The sequence below is a fragment of the Papio anubis genome, chromosome 14 (genome assembly GCF_008728515.1).
Source record: "Papio anubis isolate 15944 chromosome 14, Panubis1.0, whole genome shotgun sequence".
Classification (NCBI taxonomy): domain Eukaryota; kingdom Metazoa; phylum Chordata; class Mammalia; order Primates; family Cercopithecidae; genus Papio; species Papio anubis.
Window position 1 is genome coordinate 60,355,440 of NC_044989.1, and position 22,615 is coordinate 60,378,054.

The 22,615-nt window shown below is 40.6% G+C and overlaps 1 long non-coding RNA gene across 6 annotated transcripts in view; it reads right to left on the reverse strand.

Moving 5' to 3' along the window:
- Nucleotides 1–22,615, reverse strand: part of LOC108581646 — a 441,215-nt gene that overhangs the window by 331,737 nt on the left and 86,863 nt on the right. For 4 of the 6 annotated variants that reach the window (XR_004178269.1, XR_004178266.1, XR_004178270.1 and 1 more), the window contains exons 3-4: nucleotides 14,863–14,947; nucleotides 5,121–5,217 (exon numbers count right to left, since the gene is read on the reverse strand). This is a non-coding gene — a long non-coding RNA (uncharacterized LOC108581646). The remainder of the gene's footprint in view (nucleotides 1–5,120; nucleotides 5,218–14,862; nucleotides 14,948–22,615) is intronic. The other 2 variants (XR_002516662.2, XR_004178268.1) reach the window with 1 other exon arrangement.

Sequence of the window (22,615 nt, forward strand, 5' to 3'; positions counted from 1 at the left end):
GTCCAAAGTTCCCTCTTCTTACAAGGACACAAGTCATATTGTACTTACGGCCCACTATAATTCTGTATGGCCTCATCTTAACTTAATTACATTTGCAAAGACCCTATTTCCAATTAAGGTCTCACTCATCAGTTCTTGGGGAAAACACTATTCAACCCAGAACAACTTGGTACATATTACTCAATAAATGTTATTCCTTTGCTGTTTGTGATATATTCTGACTAATTTCCAAGCTAATTGACTGCTTTCCCTCCACAACAGTCATAAGAAGTTTGTTGTTCTACCTTGCTGTACCCCCATACCTGTTGTCCCCTACTTAGAAATATCTTCTCTCTTCTCAATCCAATGACTCTTCTTAAGTTCCTCTTGAAGATGCTCAACAGAGTAGCCCATTCATGGCACTTCTGTTTTTTTATTTCCTAATTCTTCACAACACTGGGACTTCACACACCACATGGACAACTGGGCTAGAACACCTTCCTCTGATTTGACTTGTGGGTAAGACACAAACATTTAGTGCATTCTCAATATGAACAGAGATACTGTCTAGCAAAGAGCGCCAAAGGTATGGCAATTGTCCACTGCTGTCTTCCCCCTGTGTTTCAGTGGTCATCTTTAGGTATTTTGCCATTTTAAATAATACTTGCCTTTGTCTAGTGCTATCAAGAAGCCACAAATGTTAATGGAAATCCCTACCTACTACCAACAGCCAGTATCAATAATGGATGGATTGCCAGGTAAAATGCAAGACTCTCCATTAAGTTTGAATTTCAGATACACAATGGATAATTTTTTCATGTAAGTATACTCTGTGTGATATTTGGACATATTTATACTTAAAAAATTATCCATTGTGTATCTGAAATTCAAAATTATCTGGGCATTATATATTTTTATTTGCTAAATCTAGCAACCCTAAATAATAATCCATTGGCTACTTAGGGGTGCAAAGGACTTCACTAACTGTACTACATAATATTTACCTCCCTTACCCTGCTATCAGTACCTTAGAAAGGTCAGCTTTTAAGGCCAGCTATTAGCAACTAACACTTTGCAATTTTTTTCCTTCTGCATCTGAGGAGAATTCTCTAAGAATTCTGGCAGTATAGTCTATACATGTTGCTAGTACTATCATCACACTGCCAACACTCAATAGCCATGTGGCTTTAAGAAAGTCATTTAACCTGTCTCTCTCAGCCTCAGTCTACTCATCTGTAAAGCAGGAATAATTAGGGTTGCTATGAAGATTAAAGTAAATAGTCCTTGTAAAAGCACAGTACTTTGCATATAACAATCACTTAATATATTTCCATAGCTTATAACTATCATTACCCTTTGGGACTTATTGCATGAATTGTGGGGAGTGTGTCTGCCCTGGACCTCAGATTCTCAAGGGCACCAAATGTAGTCTTTTGTTATGCTCTCCAGATGAAATTATACCATGATAGCTGGCCTCATCAAGATACCCTGACAAGACTGAAAAAAGATGCTCACTGTGTAGCTTTAAACCTGTGTGCCCCACACTCTATGGATATTATTTTTATAAATCCTTTCTTGATGGAAACAAACGAATGAGAAAAAAAAAATCCTGTGGTTATCAAGTGAATGGCATATATCCATTGCATCACAGTTTTATAACGCTATTCTGGGCCTTTCTTATTTTTTAAAATACCGAGCATGTGAAAAATACAGATAATTCAGGGCCTGTGCTGACCTCTGATGACAAATCTGTGAATCCACTGCCAAGGGTGATGAGCGGGGACCCTCTGCAGCCCAGGGCTTCCAGCCAGTGGACACACAGGTGTGCTTCAGATGGGTCACAGGTGAGGCCTCAGGAAGATAAGATGGGACCAGAGTCCAAGTCTCAGCCATAAACAGCTCATCTATCTCCTGCAAAGTGCCCTACAAATATTATTTTACATTTGTGCCATGACATGAAAAATGTTGGGAAGCACTGTTCTAGACTCTAGGGGAAGCTCACAGCTTTGCCACCTTGACACCCCAAATCTACCCTTGAGGAGGAAGAGGAGCTCTGAAACGGATCAATGCCAAGTTGAGTCCTTAGAGACACACAATTATGGGGCCCTCAATTAAGGGCAGAGCCTTTAATGAATGGGAAGAGTAAAGGGAGAGTAAATAAAACCAAATTGGAGAAAACTCTTTTTGGAGTGTTTCTCTTTTACCCTCCTTGCTGTGTTTTCTTGTGTAAGGTTCCACTAGCTGTGTGTCTGATGGGAATATCTTACCGTTTCTGATCCTAGATTGAAGGCTAGAGGGAGAGAAGAATAGAATGAGGGCTTGGGTAATTTCTGCTTTGTCCTTTGGTGGGGGAGGTTTTTTCTCTAATATACTCATTTCTTCCCATAATTGTGAGTGAGGTATGATCCAGGCAGCCCAGGCCAGGAGGTCTGTGGGCACTGTGGGTACTGTGGGTGGTGGGCATTTACTGTCTCTGAGACAATGGCAAGGCATGTCAATATCATGCTGTCGGGTGCAGTGAGAAAAGCAGAGGTTTAGAACTTGAACAATCCTTGGGATGAAACCCAACACAGAAAATGGTTTGGTAACTTGGGCAAGTCATTTTCTCACATGTGAAGTGGAAATCATAACATCTTCCTGGCTGAGATGTTGGGGGGATTTAAGGAGTCAAAGTAAAGAAGAAAAAGCTGGCATCATCCTGCCTGACACATAGAGGAACTTAGTAAGTGTTAGTTTCCTGCCATGCTTCTCCCTATTTCCCCACTTTTCTTGAAGAATCCTAAAGAAACACATTTCCACAGACACACTGTCTAGGGAGGCACCTTGCCCCTTGGATCCACCGTCCAATTAGGTTTCATATGTAGCCACCTCATTGCCCACTCCCTCACCCCACCCTGACTCTCCTGAATGTCTAATGACTACATCATCATCACGCTGTGAAGGTTCCCAACTACATCAGCCATTCAGTCATTAGCACTTAATGTCTGCTCTTAACAATTCCATTTGTTGAAGAGAAACTTTTTTCATCTTTTCAAATATTTTTTAACATATTTCAACAAAATAGGACCCTTCTGAATGAGGTTCCTCACTCTCTCATAATACTCCCTGGGCTTGAGTCATCCAGTAATTACACTGCCCATGCCCCAAGCCAAGCTAATTTCCCAAGACCACAGACCCAATCAGGCCTCTCTCCTCCTCAGACACTCTGCAGCTCTCCAAGTCCCTTGGCCTGCCAATCAATGACCTCCATGATTCTGCTCAAGCAAATCCTGCAGCTGTAGTCACTCTTGCACTGGCATTCCAACTTCAGCTAAAATGAAAATGAATGCTGCACATGACCCTCACTTTCTTCTGTCATTCCGTGCCTGGAATGCCCTTCCTCATTTCCACATGCACAACATCCCCTCAGAAATATGCTTTCCCCAACAGCTCATGTTGATGTGTTCTCTTCTCTGAACTCCCAGAGCAATTAATTATCTGTCTTGAATGATAGATATTTAAGTAATAATAATAAAAACAACCATCTCAACCTCTTATGGAGCCCTCACACACCCACTGTCTCCTAGTATTTACATCTACTATGTGATTGCATAAACTAGATTATGATCTCTTTTTATTTCTTATTTCTCTCTATGCTCTCCAGAGCATCTGACCCACTGCTTTGCACATAGAACCAGACACAATAAAAATTAAAAGAAGAAATGAATGAAGAGGTCTCAAGAGGGACACTGCCTTGGGGAATCAGATGCTGTCAAGAAGACAGATTTATGACTTTGACTTCAAGTCTTCTCTTACCCTCTTTAAAAGATACTGATCTGATATTTTTAATGCTATGTACTTGTTTCACACGTATTTCATATCCTCACACTATGTGCAAACTAAGTGCCTTGATAGCATAACAGAAACAATGGCCACAGAAACATCCTTTTCATCAACTAAAGGGACTTGAGACATGATCATAAACATATATTGATAGCACAGCCTCAGATGGATGACCTGAGACAAGAGATAAAAACAAATGCTCCAGAAGTTTAAAAAAGGTCCAAATCTTGTAATTATGAGAGCTATACCCAGACCAATTGGGCTGGAGTCTACAGGAGCTAAAGAGATTCAAGGATCAGTGAGTCCAAGTCAGTGAACTCTGTCAAAGTTATGAATATGGAAACCAAGAACCCGTTGCCCTATACCTTGCCATGCGGTGATACATTCAGAGATTACCAGGTCCGGAACTGCAGAGGAGAGAGGGCCTTTAATATAACTCATTGGCTATAGGCCTTGGTTTCCTCATCTATAAAATGGAAATCACATTAGCTCCTTCATAGGGTTGATATGAGATTGAAATGGAATGATATTTGTCAAAAGTCTTCTGTTATCTTAGGGACATTGCATATGCCAAGAATGGTAGCTAGCATATTTATTATTGCAGTATTTCCTCAACTTTAAGATGCCATGAGTTGGAAGGCACATATTTGATTTAAAAACATCTTTTAAAGGGAGTAAAAGGAGGAAAAAAATATGTTAAATCTACACATAGACTATAAGAAGGATGCTGATTACAGATATCTTCAACTGCTAAAAAGATATTTCCTAGAACTGAGGAAATATGGTAGGTAGTAAATAGTATGCCTCAAGAATATGTTGATTCTGTTTAATTTCTTTGAGGTTTAAATGCAAACCAAGTCTTTATAAGTCAGAGACCTCAGGATATTCGTGTCTGCCAAAGAAAGGTCCTATAGCCCAGACCCCGAAGGGTGGAGCAAGGACCCTGAGAGCACACACACGCAGATACCAGATATGGAAACCCAGGAACAAATCACCCTTCACAGTAAACTCGCTCATTGTCTGAGCAGAATCGTGTTCTTTTAAAAATAAAACTGTGAGTGGGAGTGCTTGCATTCTGGAATAGAGTCTTTTTTTCTTCCCTTCATCCCATGTTCCTTGGCTACATGCTATTATGTGATATTCAGGACTGTCAAACCTTCTGGAGCCATAAGCATTTTTCAGACAACCAATCTCAATATGCATTATCAAAATTAGATCTTTCTGTGCAGATGACAATTATGTATTATATGGTTACACGCTTATGAGTCTGTGACACCGTATTGTTAGACTTGGGGTATTGACTTTTAACAATATGTTACCTTATTGTATTTGTTGTCGCATTATGCCTGGATTGCAGCATTTGTCTCGTGGCCCCACTCACGCTGCAATTAGTTCCTCAGTAAGTGTCAAACAGCACTGGGGGAAAGAGTGGGTGAAAGGTAACTTGGAGATGATTTTCTTTTACAACTGTCATTTATAAAAGAACTTCAACCGTTCCAGAAAAATACAAGTTGTATTCTCATCAATAAAATTGCTTCTAAACAGAATGACAACTCCAGTTGGGAGTTTGAATATTCCAAAGGTCTTGGATACCACCCCATGGTCACAAAAGAACAGGCTGCAGGGCGGGGAGTGAGGGAAGGAATAGGACATAAGAAATCCCCGTATTCATTTCTATAAACACAAGCTCAATGCAGTTTAAACTCATAAACATGCTAAAAGGAGCTAGAGGTAGCCTGTTACTTTGTCATATATTTTTATAGGCCTATCTGAATGGTTTCAGATTTGACATAGTAACTGCCTGTTACTAGAAATAAACTGTAAGTCAATTCCATGCTGCCATAATTCACTGCCCAGGGTTGTTCAAAAAGATTTAGTGATGCCCATGATGGACAGCAAACCCTGTGATGTTTTCATTTTCACTTGGTGTTTTGTCATGCCTCCAGCCTGCTGACCTCTAGAGACCCAGAAGGAGCAGACCTTCCCAAGGTGTCACTGTGTCTGCCAAGTCAGTAAGAGACTCGTTGTTGCAAAAAAGCAAATGAGACATTCTTTCCATGTCTCTAGGTCTGTCTGCCTTCCTCTTTATTTCGAGAGCTTGACAATCATCATTCCCATAAAAGTGACCTCTTTCCGAATAAATGGAACCAAGGTTACACATACCACCTCGCAGGAATGAGGTGCCTGGAAAGTAGCAATACCTCATCTCCTTGGCTGGCATTTTCTTTTGGCTCAAGGCTTTGGCTACATCTCTACCATGTCACGCACCCAGATGGAAAGTGAAAAATCCATTCAGCCATCTGGCTGTTTCTGTCTACACAATGCCATGCATCTGGAGCCATCTGGGAGATGGACTGAATTTTTTCACTTTCTGCCTGGTTGTTTGGTATGGTGTAGGTGCAGTCTTTTACTAAGCTGAAGTGCCTCATAACCCTCTGCCCCATGTGAAAGGCTGAAAAAACATGAGAAGGCTCCAGGATAACGTGGCCTATTGTGTTGTTCTGGAAAATAAATGGAAACTTTGTGAATTACAGTATAATATAAACTGTAGGAAATAATAAGAGTAAGACTATTGTTTATCAAACAAAACAAACACAAGAAGTGAGTCAAGTAATTATTTCTCAACTTAGTTTGTCCCAGACAGCTAACACAATATTCTCAAGGGCATATTATTACAATTCCTTCCTGGGGTTGGATAGTAGTCTAAAAGACATCTCAAATGGACGCTTGTGCTTAGAATTATGGTTGAACTAAAAAATGTATAACCACTATTTGACCCAGTAATCCCAATACTGCGTATATACCCAAAGGATTATAAATCATTCTACTATAAAGACACATGCTCACGTATGTTTATTGCAGCACTATTCATAATAGCAAAGACTTGGAACCAACTCAAATGCCCATCAGCGATAGACTAAATAAAGAAAATGTGGCACATATACACCATGGAATACTATGCAGCTATAAAAAGGATAAGTTCATGTCCTTTGCAGGAACATGGACGAAGCTGGAAAACATCATTCTCAGCAAACTAACATAAGAACAGAAAACCAAACACCACATGTTCTCACTCATAAGTGAGAGTTGAACAAGTAGAACACATGGACACAAGGAAGGGAACATCACACACCAGGGCCTGTCAGGGGGTTGGGGACTGGGGGAGGGATAGCATTAGGAGAAATACCTAATGTAGATGATGGGTTGATGGGTGCAGCAAACCACCATGGCAAGTGTGTACCTATGTAACAAACCTGCACATTCTGCACTTGTATCCCATAACTTAAAGTATAATAACAAAAAAAAAAGTATGACTTCTAGGCCCTAATTAATGTCTCCAAAAGGAGACTCTCTCTGTTCCTCAGAGTTCATTCTAAAACAAATAATAGAGAAATTTATGAAACACTTCCCAAGAATCATGTTCAACTTAACAGAATTTCCATTCGAATTCCAGAAGCTCAGTATATTTAGCAAGATTAAGAGCTTAATAGTATGAGGTGGAGGGGTGGGTATAAGGGAAGTATAAATTGTGGGAAAATGTAAATAGTGATTGTGCAAATAAGGGTTTCCCTGGTATTGTAATTAAACCTCTTGGAATTCTGGGGTATTTTCTCTTCCTCTAACTCCTTTCTGAAGCTTATCTCTGGCAGGGTCTGGCAGCTTTCCCTTCACTTCAATCTCGGCAGACAGCAATGTTCAACTCAGTTTCTGGAGTTTTCATTCCACATACTGTTGGGCAAATATAAAAATGATTAAATAACAGAAATAGATATGTAAAAACCATGATTAAAACATCTGGCCAAGGGAAGGGGGATAGAGGATGGGCTAGGTCAGCAGGCACCCCAGGACTTGAGACCAACCTTTACCCTGAAGATAGCTTTAGCTTTGTCTGAGAAAGGATGGAGGGCATTTAGGGCCCAGAGGCAAAAAGAAAAGTAAATTTATGAAGAGTGAGCTTAGGGGATAAAAACAAAGTCCTTGCTGCTTCTATTTCAGCATTATGAGCAAGAATCCCCCTGCACACATTTAAATGGCATGTTCACATTTTATGAATCAGGCCCTTAGTTTTAATTGCTTCTTGTACTATGGGCCAATTAAGGATGGGTCTGGAGGGCAGGGATCATTCCCACAGCCTCTGAGGTTCTGAGAGGTGGGGCTTGCTTAGCCTGAGGCACCCATTCACACTTGTATTAAAAAAAAAAAAAAGAAAAGAAAAAAAAGGAAAAGAAAGACCAAGTGCACCATTAAACACCTCTGATAGGAATGCTTACTTTATATAGGCTGAAAGCAAAAACTGGAGGCCAAAAGTTCCCCTTTGGCCCCATTGCTTGCTTTCAAATAAAATCAATTACAACATTTCTCCTTGTCTGAGCCATGCAAAGCTAAATACCAATACATACAGACCCAGTAGTGTATCTTGAGAAGCTGCCAATAGGTTTGTAAGCCCTCTGAGATCTCCTGTCTTTTTATCTACAATTGATCCCCTGAACCTTTATGCAATAGTGGGGTTAAAGATTAAGAGGGTTTTTAAAAATATATATATATATATGTAATACCGACTGCATAAGGTACACCTATTAATGGACTCCTAGTTTCTACATAGCAACTCCAATATTGTAAAGTACCAAAGTAAATGGAAAAACTTGAAACAAAAATAAAATCTGTTATTAAGCTATACATTATATCTTATATACCTTGACATATGTAGAGTATTTCCCCTGCTTTGTTTTCACATAAGAAAATTAAAATTTATAGAATGTATACAAATAATATATTTTTCAGTGATTTCCAAAGCTTTTAAAATAAGCTTTAGGTCTGATCACCAGATGACCTGCACCCCACATTTCAGAGCTGAACATGTCTAAATGTTAATTTTGAAGAGCCAGCGGGAAGCAATGAGAGGGTCAAGCTAAACAGCACATGCACCTAGCAATAGCAAAGAGCATTTCTCGCTTATAGGTCAGCAGTTCAAATCCCGCTGCAGTCAGCAGGACCCCAAAGCCAAGACCATTTAGTTGCTCAGGGATCTGCTGAATTGAGTTGCTATGAAAATCTGGTCACCATCACAGCTGGACATCTCATCAGAGCAAACAGATTGTTCAGAATTTACCCTATTCCCCCCAACTTTCTTTCCTTCCCTCATATTGTCCTTCCAATGGAGCCTTCCAAGAAACCCCAAGTGCCTGGACCTTGGGGCTCCAGAAATGTAGGCTGCCAACCTATACATTTCATATATAGATACACACACACACAAACACACAAACACACTCCCTCTGTCTACTGTCTGGATTATATATTCACAGTCCACACACACATACACAGTGTCCAGTCACTATCTGTAGTCCCAGGAGGTAAATCACCTTTCTCTGCTATTAATCCAGCACCTTTTACTAACACTAGATTTGCTTGTAATTTTTTCCCTCCAATATACACATCCACGCTACCTTGTAGATAACCAACTAATTGAACAATATAAAAATAATTTCCCAATTTATGATAAACATTACAATGACGCTTCCTCATTTCCCTAATGAAGAAAGGAAGCATCGAGATAAAAGTAAAACAATTTATTAGGTTTTGTTCCTGCACCACTGAAATAAAATAGTGAACCAGCTTGGCAGTTACTACAGGGACCCAGCATGTGCTCATTAACTCTTTGCCAGGTACAAAGGTGTCCTAACAGCTCTGTTTTAATTCCATGATCCGGCCCATAATCCAGTGCTAAACAATAATTAGTATTGACTTGTTAAACAGTAGTTGAAGCCTTCCTTTAAGCACCTCAAATATGCTTTAAGTTTCATAGACGAAGAACCAAAGGAAGGGGGAGGCATAATTGAGAGAAGAGAGAGAAGCATGAAGGTATTTATGGTTTTTTAACTGTAGAGAAAGAACTGTTCTCCTGCCTGGTAACTTTGCGAGTATTAACGCATTGTTTGCAGACCCACGCCGGCACTTTATTCACCCCATGCCTGCTCATTGTGTGAGAAAGTCTTTCCTTCCCTAATAGCTTGCCCCCACCCCACATTCCCTTTTACCTTGTTAGATTGACCAAATGTTGAACAATTTTCTCCCCTCTTCTAGTGCAGTTTAAATTCTTTCCTGAAAATGGCTCTTTTCATCCTATGCAGCAATGTTCATTTAAAATCATCAATGAATGAAGACCTCTGGCACTGTGGATTTTCCATGGTTTTATTTATTGTTCAATTGTGTATTTGGATACACAAGAGGGGACACTGACCACATTTGCTGGGGAAATAATGAATGCGCCCATATGGGCATAGGGAGCAATGGGCTACAACCCCTTGGATGCACTTGGTAAGGGCAGAGGTGCAAAGCTGGCTCACCAGCTCGCCTCACATGCTGCTCTCACTTTATCACCTGATTCTGCCATCTCTTCCTGGTGCACCACTAAAGGAAGAAAGAAAAGTACTAGGTGTGAGAGGTGTCTACATTTTATTGCCTCATAGCATTTCCACTGGTTACATTCTCTCTACACCTGAGTGGAGTCAGGGGTTCGGAATCCAGTTGCTACTCCTCTGCTTGGATTGCTGGCCTTCCGTAACCCACCAGCATAGAAGTCATCCTCCTCAAGCTAATTGCAGATTGCTAGATTTGCAATCCTAAATCAAATCAAGTAGCGACCTACTGAAGGGTTCCTCCATCTGTGCATCCATTTGTCCATCTAGCCAATCAGTCAAGTGCTTTTTGAGCATCTCCAAATATGTTTCAGAGCAAAATAAGAAACGGTCCCTGCCTTCAAGCAGATCATGGAGAACAAACGGTGCACCAGGAAATCAAATAGCAGTGAAAGAGGGTAATTAATGAAGTACAAACAGTGAAAGCATAGAGGTTTAGAGAGAAGACATGTTAAAGAGAGCGGAGATGGTCAGGTCATGCTTCTGGAAGACGGGGGCTTGTGCTAGGCCCTGAAGAAAGAGTATTATTCTAAAGAGAAGAGGGGAGAAAGGGGATCACTCTGGAGACTGGAAGCAACACAAAGACTCAGGAGCCAGAATCAGATCTCTGTCTTTCCAGAACACAAGAAAAAATTAAGCACACTAGTAGAACACTTTAAATTTGCAAGATACATCCATGTTTCTTCTTTTTTTTAATCTTCTCCCATAAAATCTGTGGGGTGGGCATGACAGGAAGATTCGATGTAAAACAGCAATAGATGATGGGAAACCTGTATAAGGTCACTGTAATAACTCCTAAGAAAAGTAATGGGGGTTATTCTGGAGAGTTAAGAGCATTAAATGGATGAAAACAAAGTATAAGATGAAGGAGAAACAGGCAATAACTTTAGGAGGTGAGAAAGGAGGAGAATGTAAGAATATTAGCAAATTCTTCCAGTGGGTGACAAGGACAGATGAATAGGAAGGAAGAGCAGGTTGAGGGAGAGTGGAAAGGATGTTTCTGTTCTGTATTGAGTAAACTTCAGGGGACTATGGAAAACCTAAGTAGAAATGGCCAGGAGACAGCTACATGGAGACATCTGGTGCTCAAGGTCGAAGGCAGACTGGAAACAGATTGAGGAGTCATCAGTATAAATGCAGGGTCACAGGGATCCCCTATAAAAGGGGATATGGCCAAGCATTAAACCTGGGTCATTCCATTTAAGGAGTAGAAGAGAAAAGAAAGCTCATTTAATTAAGGCCCATTACATATAGAAGGCCCTTGTCAAAATGTAAGAATAACGTGTACAGGTTCATGGATCATAGATTGAAAATGAAATTGAAAAAGATGGGATTTTAGAGCTACTTCAGTCCTGCCTTTTCATTTTCCCAAGGAGGAAACTGATAGAGGAAAATAGTGACTGCACCATAATTTATTAATCCATTAGCATCTAACAATCTCCATGTTCATGTAGAATTATTTTATTAACTATCTAAAGAACATAGAGCATAGCCTGTGAGGCAGGAACATAGGAGTTATACTTACTCCTGTTATTGGAGTTATACTTCCAATAAGGAAGTGGCTAGGTAGGAATGGGAAGGAAAGCCCCAAAGAAGTTCCAGATCATGGAATATTATTACCTAAGGAGGGCAGAACTGAAAGGGGATGTCCTCGGAGAAGGAACAGATCCTAGGGCATCCAGAGGACAGAATGGGGCAGGATGCCAGAGAAGTGATCATGAAAAGTGGAAGAGAGGCACAGAAAAGGATTTCCTGTTGTGCCATGGTAAAAAGTCTGAAGGTGAAGACTAGATACCCATTTAACACTTGCAGTCGGAGGGGTCTGGTTAGTCTGACGGCCACAAGTCCAGAGATGTAAAATTTTACCAAGCTGAAAAGTTGAGTTGAGTCATGTTAAGAGCTGGGATTTGACATCAAATACACCTAAAATGAGTAGTGTAACCCCGGGCCAGTGGTGTAACCCCAGGCTCTTTGAGAAACCTCGGTAACCTCGTGTATTAAATGTAAGTAATCTACCAACGTCACTGGCTTATTGAGAAGATAAATAAAAATGGATGAAGGGACCTGGCACAAAGCAGACTTTCAGTTCATATGAATATTCTCTTCCTAGGGAGCTTTCTTAAGAAGATATGCAACACACATACACACATACATACCTCATTCATATTTTCTAATACATTGTTTTAAAATTCTAGATTTAAAACAAAATTCACTACACAGACAGAAAAAGCCTGCAACAGATCTTTGTGCCAGACCTTGAATGGAATATTATTTGGTAGAAGCTATTCATGGCATAAATGGGGGATTCCACTGGATGCCACTAGTAACTGTGATGAAAGCAAACTGGGAGCTGGGTCAACAATAAATAAATAAATAAGCAAACGAAAAAATAAATACTACCTAGTCACCCTGAAGAAGAAGGTCTAAAGATTAAATGTTCAGACCAACCTCCTTTTATATGGGTGCAATTTTTGTACCTGCAATTAGCTCCCTCAGCCTTCAATCTAAGAATCAGCTGGTTAATTGTGCATGTAAGTGGCTAATAGCTCCAACTGGGGGATAGTGCAGGCCTAGAGGGTCACATACCTTCCTCCACACATGTTCTGCTGTTACACATTACAGGCAGACATATACATACACACATACAAAAAGGAGTAAAAATAAAAAGAAATTTATATGACTTGTAATACTTCAAGAGAAACAGCATGGGATAATTTACAGTGCATTCTCAAAAAAAAAAAAAAAAAAAAAAGCAACCCTAAGAAATGTCATCGTTCTTGTGTCTCAGCCATAGTGGTTGAGAATTATCTGCAAATGTGGGATCAAACTGAGTCTGTAATTAAAAAGGAGACAAAATGATGATATCAAGAATCCCTTTCAAAGAGCCACTGGATAGCTCAATGGTCTGGAGAGAGTCACTCCCACAATCTCAGAGAGAACAAGGGTGACCCGGTTTGGGTTGGGAGTGGAGGTGGGCAGTGAGTGAAATAAATTGAAATGAATTTTTGTGGTCACAGTTGGGCAACTCACAAATGGCACAGTCATCTCTAGTCTCTACTTTAAGCCACCCTGATGCCCCAAACACCATCCACAGTTAGACTATCAGGCAAGTACTTGCCAGTGTTTTGAGACCATCCAGCTCCAATCTGGACTAACAACCCAACACCCTAGCTCCTGGCTCTACATTGCCCCCTGAGGGGTCCTTCTTCATCAGTTCTTCCTACTTTAAATGTGCTATCCTTGGGTTATATAAATGTCTGACCTTGTCTCTTTGGAAACCCAGCTCATGTGTGGTTCAAGCAGTGTTCCTATCTCACATGATGGAAGAAAATGGACCACCGATCCCAGTCTCAGATATTTGAGTGATTTCTGATTAAAAACAATACTTTGATAAATCTCCTTATAGACTCATCTTTGCCCTTATGTCTGATTATTCCATTAAAATAGGATTCTAGAAGCAGAAATTGTTCAAGCCCTTAAGGTGCCTGAAAAGTATATCTGGTTGGGAAACTGGGGATGTAGAAGTCCAGCAGACTCAGAAGATTAGAATTAAAAGGTCAAGGACTTCCTTGTATATCACATGCAATTTTTCTACATGTACCTGGTTTAATAATATGGAGCCCAAGACCCTTTTCCTATAGGGGGCAATGAAGAATGGTCTTAGAGTCAGAATACAAAGCAGAAAGAATTGCTTTAAAGCTAAGTAACGAGGACAGGACAAAGTGGGGTATCACAAGGAAGGACTGATTAGTTGCCTAATCTTGGGTAACTTGCTTAACCCCTCTGAGACTCAATTTCCTTACCCATAAAGTAGGAATTACATTAATGCCTGTTGTACACATTCAATTCATCTTGAATAAACATGTATTGACCATCTACTATGTGCCAGGCAGATCATGAAAATGACCAAAGGGGCACATATAAAATTCCTTTGCTTACTTTTCTATTTGTCATATAAGTTTAATTTGTTTTTTAAATTTATAGTTTAATGTACTCAAGGCCAACTGCCAATGAGCCAAAAAAAATTTCAGAGATGCTAGATGAGATTTCTAGGACAAAACGCTAAGAACAAGTTTTAGAGAATTCCTCATGTTACCTGAAGGACAACTCTAAGGCAAAGTCTGAGATTGGTCAAATTCACCTTGATGCCCTTGTACCTTTTTTTTTCTAAAGTACTTTTCCCCATTCTTTTTGCTTCCCCCACCCCAGCCTTCTGGACCTTTCATCATGAGCCCAGGCGTCTTTATGGTGCCCCAACCTGGCTTGCCTTCCTTAAGCAATTCCAAAGAAATTCTTTTTACTCTGTCCTGTGTCCCACTCTCTTAGGGTCCTGAGGTATTCAGTTGGATAAGTTCTGATGATACTCACTTAATGACTGATAAATGTCTACTTTTCTCTGGACATTTGCATTTCAAATAGAGGTTCCTGGAGAGTCCCTGCTTTGAGGGAAATAGCAGGTTGAATGGTGATCATGCTAGGCAGAAAGTTTCTCCTGCACAAACCACAACATACTAGTAGCTGCCAAATTTGTCTATGCATAAAGCGGCATAAAGCGGCATAAAGCAGCTAGCTCTGGTTCCCTTGGGATGTCACTAAGGGGCAGGGTGAAGAGAGAGCAGAATGCAGAGTTTGACACATCACCTACCTGGAAAATGCACGCTGATCTCACTTGTCAAGGGAAGATGCCCCAACCTGTCCAGTCCCCTGCTCTGTGCAGACCTGGCTTGGACCTAGGAAGAAAGTTGCCAGAGGCTGAATTTTCTCCCTTTAGTTCTTGAATTCAACCCTCCTTCCCACAAGCCATCATTGTGCCATCAGGGGTTTCTTGTTACAATTTAATTTTTCTCAGTTGCACACTGGGATTCTAATCTGCATCACACCAGCAGTGGGAACGTTTCTAAGAATCATTTCCCAAGACACTTTTAATATATTTCCAGTAAATTGTACCTCAACCTGTCCAGCTGGCTGGGTCATTTAACGGTGACACACCCACTGAGTCCTGAGGGCCCCTGGAGATTTACCTTGGTGTTTTCCTAACAAAAAAAAAAAAAAAAAAAAAAAGCTGCCTTCAGTCAGGGGATAAAGCTTTGCTAACATACAAGTGCTACGGGGAACACAATGAGAACTGCCCGTCAGAGAGGGCCAGACTGCTAAGGCTCGTTATGGGAAAGACTACACACAGGATTAGACAAAAGGGGTTTTGAAGAACTGCAGTGAAATTAAACCAGCTTTGGGGGAAGTGGCATTCAAATAAGAAAAAAAAAATACATATATATATATATCCGGGTGATTATTTAAAGCCCCAAAACAGATGGTATAGTTTATCAAGTATTGTTAGCCAAATTCAGTGCTGCTTTCAGGGACTTAAAAGCATACAGCCAAATGTAAACAAAGTTTTCACAGGACAAGAGCCAGTGAGCAATCTCCTTCAAATCTGCAAAGTCAGAAGGAAAACGTAATTAATCACAACTCACTCCTAGCTGGCTAGTCGAAATGATACCAATGAGAAAAAGTGAACAGTTAATAGGGAAATTTGGAGTAGGGGAGGGAGAGGGATGGTTCCCTCCTTTTCTTTCAAGAGCTGGGATTTGTATTTGTGTTTGTGTCGTTTGGGTCCAAGCCCAAGAAATAAATGAGGTTTTTTGTTTTTGTGAGTTTTGGTTTTCATGTTTCATAATCCAGTTTATTTGACCTTTATTTTTCTGATAATGAAGGGAAAGAGAGAATGTGGTTGAGATAAATTCCTCAAAAGTACAGGCGGCGAGACCAAAGGCCTGGGAGGCCAGGAGCCAGGGCAGCCAAACGCACCCACAAGATGGTCCGGCAGCCTCCAATTTCACTCTCCAAGAAGTTTTTCTTTTCTTTTAATTTTTTTTTCTTTTGTAAAAAAATGTCTTCCCTCTAGAAATGTAAGGGAAAAATAAATTAAGGAATGGGTGATCCGTTCTCATTTCCTATTGGGAAAGATGCTGGCTTGGTCTAGTTTCCTTGTGTCTCTTTGGAAAGACAGAGAATTCTGTCTAGTTCCACAAGTAATAGAAAAGTCCCTTCTGAAGGACGCAGCCTGCTCCTTTCTCCTGCAAACTCATCATCAGCACATCACCCAAAGCTTTGATGTCCCCACACAGCAGGCCTCCTCATGGCAGTGGGCACCCTTTCAAGAGCGGCCCCAGAGGTCCCTGTTTGCTGACAAACTGAGAAGGGGGAGGTGGGGAATGTCACCCAGCAACACCCTCACCAGCAGCTGCCACTCCCACCCCATCCAACTCATAAAAGTTCTGAAATGTTGGCATCTTTGCTGCCGCTTTTCATCAATGCCATTTAAGTGAATTTAGAATAATAATTGTATTAAAATGTTTTAGATGCCATATCTCCAATCCATAAAATTTATTGTACCTTTATGCAGAATTATACTGGAGTTGAAACACATAAATCAATTTATAAGGTCTAATGACACACAAACGCTTAAAAACTAAAGGCGATGTAGTAAATTCAAATTACCATTACAAATGTAAGCTTTGTAGTCAGTGTGTGACCCGCTAAGGATTATATTTAACTCCCCTGAGAGTGGTTTATCATAAAACTTTATACTTTTATTACAGTGAATTATTAAGTCCTCCATGACATGAGTCATTCCTCGCACTGACTATGGCTTTTTTAATGACACTGTAATAGACATCTTGCTAATAGCAGGAGGGTTGCTACCTGTGCAGCAAGGAGAAGGGGTGGGAGGAGGAGGGAAAAGACAGTACAGGACTCATGCTGGAAGAGTAGATTTCCCAAGGGACTCACATTAGCAATCATACAAAGAAGTGTCGGAAGCCTAAACACACATACCCCTCCATGTTCTGTCCTGGGTAAAACAATCACATACTTCCTAAAACAAATTCAATTTAAAAGTCACATATGGAGAAAGCAAAACAATCTCGATTTTCCCAAGCATTTTAAATTCCATCAAGACTTGAAATTCCTCTCCCTGCTGCTATGCCATAGATAGGCTTCCTTTCATTCCAATAAGCTCTTCACTAATAACAGATCACCACCATCATATAACGCACAGTGACCCAGTGCTCATAAACATGACTTCCCTGCGACACCCTTCTCCTCTTTACATTGTGCCCACACAAGGACTCCATAGCAGGGAACTCTTTCCAGAATCCATTTAAGCCCTCAGATCATCACATGTGTAAAGTCTCCAGCCAAATCAAGGAAGGGTTTTAGATCATTGTCCAGGTTTCAGAAGGCAGTCCTGGTGAGCTGATGTCACTGGGTATCATTTACTTCTTCCAAAAACTATCTAAGGCTCACAATGCTGGTGTCACACAACCTTTCACACACAATGCCATTTCCACATCTAGGACATCTGAATTTAGGAATCCCAATCTCCTAACCTGGGAGAAGAGCAGTTCTTATAAAAGATGTCTCTGTGTTCTAGCCAGGCTCAGTTGTGTGAACCTGTAGATCCAGCTACTTCTGAGGCTGTGGTGGGAGGATCCCTTGAGCCCAGGAGTTTGAACCTAGCTTGGGCAAAATAGCAAGACCTGCCTCTAGGGAAAAAACAAAAAAGAGACATTTCTGTGTTGATGAATAGACATAGGTCAAAAATAAGACTGGTGCATTTGACCAAAGAGGAGAAGAGAAAATAGATGCCTAGACTAGTTTTCTACACATCTGTATGCAAGAGTGACTTATTTGTAGGAATTTCCCATGTATCCTATTAATTAAAAAAAAAAAAAAAAAAAAAAAACTACTATATGGTGATTGTCTCTGTGCTCTCATTCCCATGGGCATTTGGTCATCTCTAAGGCCATGACGCAATGACTGTGAATTCCCCTTCCTGTCCAGTGGCTTGCTAATTCCCATTGGGCTTTCGTTTGCTAACACATGCTTCTTATGACCACCAAGGTGAGACTTAAAGCACCAACATTTATGGCTTCTGACTGGTTTATTCTGAACATTTAAGCACAGAGATTTTTGTGAGCATGGGGTTACCAAGGCATAGGTTTGACTTAATGGGCTGAACGATTCTGGCAATTGACAACAAATTTTTCATAAACCGACTGGTTGGTTGACTAATTACAGGAATCTTATTTGTTGCAAATATTTTTATAGGCACAGACATATAAAATTTATAGAAAACCTCACCCCCCTCTCTCTCAGACACACACACAAACACACATTCCTTAATATGAATACATTTTGAAAACTTTCATTAGAAAGTTAAACAAAATTAAACAAGCTTTTACATGAATTGCCCCAAACTTTTAAGCCATAAACAATTTTCACCCAAAATGCTATAAACTCCCAAGACTAGCCACTCTATCTCCTTCTCAGATACTATTCCATGAGAAACTCACTGAATTCAACTTAATTTAGTAAGTATTTTTGGAGTGTCTATTTCATGCCTGACCACTACACTGGGGACCCAGGGTTGGATTTTGTAAGCACAGGACCTTGCCTTCATAAAGGTAATAGTCTAGACTCTAGGGCAGAAGTCAGCAAACTACAGCCTACAGGCCAAATTCAGCCCACCACTTGTTTTGACAAAGTTTTATTGGAATACAGCCACATCCATCAATGGCTACTTTGAACCACAATGGCAGAGCTGAATAATTATGACAGGGAAATATGGCCTGCAAAACCTGAAATATTTACTATCAGGCCCATTACAGATGATGTTTGCTGGCCCTTGGTCTTGAGCAATGGTTCTGAGTCCTAGCTGAAACTTAAAATCATCTGGGGAGATTTTCTAAAATACAATCAGAGCCCAGACTATCCTAAATCAATTAAGTCAGATCTTTGGGGTATAGAACCCTGAGATTTCTCTCTCAGGGGGAAAAAATGGTTTACCCAGGTGATTCTGATACTGAGCCAGGATGGAGAAGCAAACTAGATTAAACAGACTTCATAGACATAATGGCAAAAGCAATCATGAGTGTTAAACAGGAAATGAGCCACTTTCCAAGACAGCCACTGAATAACCCAGATGTTCTTAGCTTCTTCAGGAGGAGAGACAAATGTTCTCCACTGCTCCTAGATATTCTGCCTCAGTAGCATGAGTTGGCTCTAAGACACATGACTCCAGGGAGAACAGCCAAAATCAGAATGTTCTCTTGGAGAAGATAATCCAACATTTGTCTACCCATTTCTCCTCACCCTGGTAGCTAAGTACATCACACCCTGAGGGAGGTTTAATATTATTTCAGTAGCTAAAACAGGTAAAAAGCCCTCCTCTGCCTGTAGAGAGGACCTGTTCAAATCAACACACAAAATTATTCATCAACAGCACCTAATCTGAGGGGTCCTGAAGGACACCAGTGTCTATCAAAATATATGAAGTTGGGAATCTCTGATCATCTCTTGGATGGGAACCGGGACCACTCTGGAAGCCTTCATTTGGGCTTGATTTCACTTGGACACTGAGTATATTGTCCAGGTAGTGGTGGAAAGGGCCAAACAGCAACTTAAATATACTAGGGCTCCTGCAAACCAGCCTCATCTGGAAGAACTTCAGAGTTTCCATTGAACCTGGGAGGCTTTCAGAGACTTGGAGAGAACCTCACATTCAGGCAATCTATATGGCCTTAGTTTTAATAAACAACTATGTGTTGATTAATCACCAACTGTGGATCCACAACTGCCTAGGCACTGAGTAATGCATAAATGCACTTTCCAAAGTATTTATAGTCCCTACACACACTCATAACACACAAACACACACATTTCACACATGCACCCAAGAAATGCTTGCATAACAGCAAAAGCAACTACATGATTATGTACCACAGGGTGCAATTCAGAGGTACAATCCTTTTCCACCAAGAGGCTGGGGTTGTAGGCCTTCTGTGAAGGAGAGCAAACCTTGAAAACAGGACCATGGCCTGTTTGAAATGAAAAAATTCCACAACCACAGGGGAACAGCAAGGGGCTTCAGAATGACCTGATAGTACCTGTAAGGGAAGCAATACAGGAATTTGTAAGCAACAACTTACAAATCAGATTTGTAATTTGTAAATCAGAACCTGGGGAAAGGAGAGACTTATGGACTAAGAAAAAAAATCCTCTGGGAGACAAGAGCACAGAGTTTCACACCAGACCAAAGAATTGAGAGGATCTTTCTTCTTTGACCTTCATCACCTTCTCAGATAAGGTCTTTGGGAGCTCAGAAGAAGAGTCTTGGGTGATCTGGAGACCACTCTAGAAAGGCTCTCTCATTTCATACTTTGCAAAGCATTTTCCTACCTGTTATCTCACTGTGCCTTCTTGGCAACTCCATTAATAAAAAATTATTAATTGCCTCCATTTAAAAAAAAAATAGGTAAGTATAACTGACTTTCTAAGAGGTTAAGGTATTTTCCCAAGTCATAAGTTAGCAAATACTCAAACTGGAATCTTACTCCTGTTTTTAAAGTTCAAGATCAGTGTGGGATTTTTTTTTTTTTAACTCCGTGACAGTGTTGGGAGATGAAGTGAAGACCTGCTCTCGTGTCATAAAAAATGTCAGCCTGATCCAGGGTTCTGTACAGGGCTTCCCCAGCCCTCAGGCCCGAGCTCTGAGTAACAATGCCATCTAATCATCAGAATTTCAAAGACAAAATCCACAGCAACTCTTTATGATCACCGTGATAAATTAGGGCTCCGATCCTTTATATACACACTCAAGGACTGGAAGATGTTAACAGAAATAAATGAAAAATCCGTATATCACCCTGAGGCAAATTTTAGTTTGTTTTGTACAATCAAGTCATATTTCAGTACCTTGGCCTTTTGCTAAATCTTGGAAGAAAAACAGAAAGGAAAGAGGGAAGAAAAGAAATGGAAAAACTGATGCTGAAAAGGCAAAGCCCACTTTTTGACAACCTAGCTGGGTCATGTTGAATGAAAGGGACACTGGCACATTTAAAAGGACCATTTAACTGGATTCCTTAGACTAGGTTTTGACAAGAAGCTCGAAGCAGGAATTTACTCTTTCTACTCATGGAACCTGGCTGTGAAAACTGTCTGCCTTAGCCAAGTTTTTTTGAGTTCAGAAGTCAGCTAGATTTCTGAGCTTATACCTCCAACAGCACAGCCAGCCTACACAAGTCCCTCACCCTGTTCTACACACTAGAGCATGGGTTCCAAATCACAGGTGAAGAAGATCATCTGAGCGGTAGGAAGCTGGGTTGCAGTGGAATCTACAGCTGCTGAGAAAATCCAGCATCTTTTAAAGTCAGGAGGCAAGTGCTGTAACTCAGGTTCTGAGTTAGAAAAAGAAATGAGAATTGGGAGTCACTCAGCAGGGATGTCATATTAATGCAAGCATCTGAAACCCACCCAATCCTTCAAGTAGCAGTAAAAATGCTACCTCCCCCAGGGGCAGTCTCCCCTTATTCATTACTACTCCTGCCACTTCTTCTGTCTGTAGCTCATGCTGTCCTGTGTCAGTCACGCACTTAGGGGCAGAGATGCAGGAAGGTGAGGCTGTCGTTTAAACTCTGTGTTTTCTACACCAGGGGTCAGTAATTGACGGTCCCTGGGCCTGTTTTTATGGCCCACAAGCTAAGAATGGCTTTTACAATTTTAAATGGTTGAAAGAATCAGAGAAATAATAATGTTTTATAACCAAAAAAATGATATGAAATTCAGTGTCCACAAATTTTAGTGGAACACAGATGCACCCATTTATTTACCTATGGTAGTTTTCACACCACAGCTCCAAGTTGAGTAGCTGCAACAGAAAACGGACTGCCCACAAAGCCTAAAATATTTACCACCTGGCTTTTTACAGAAGGAACCTACTGATCCTTGGTCTAGACTATATCAAGAACTTAAGCAATGTTTGGGGTATAAGGGAAAGAAGGGAGTGTGAGGCAAGAAGGACGAGAGAAGAAGGCATGGGAAGGGAAAGGAGAAAAACTGACGTAAGAATTAAGAGTAATAAAGAAAGGAAATAAAGACAGTTAAAGAATTTGTTTAAGGAGTTAAAAGGGAGCAGAGGTCAGTCATTCAGGTTTTCATACGCCATTGGATGTAAGAATAGCTATTTATGTTCCCAGATTCAGAGGATCCATTGTGAGTATTAACACCAAATTGCTGGCTGCCCAAGAAGACATACCAGGAAATCAGTCAGGTGCCCAGCAGAAGTAGCTCAGAGCCAAGATCCCAGGACAGAGACAGTGTGAAGGGTTAAGTTTCTCAAGCTCTAGACAGTGGTCCATATTTCAGCCTTTTAACCATTCTTTTCACCCTTTCCTCCTTCTATGCTCAGCCCATTATACCCCATTCCCGTGGAGGAGAAGAGTCTCTGTTAGTTCTCCCGTTTACTCGACTTTCCAGGCTCATCACTTTACCTTTTGCACATTCCTATTTGGACACCTCAGCAACCTCTCAATGAATTTGTGTCACGGAAAGTTTCA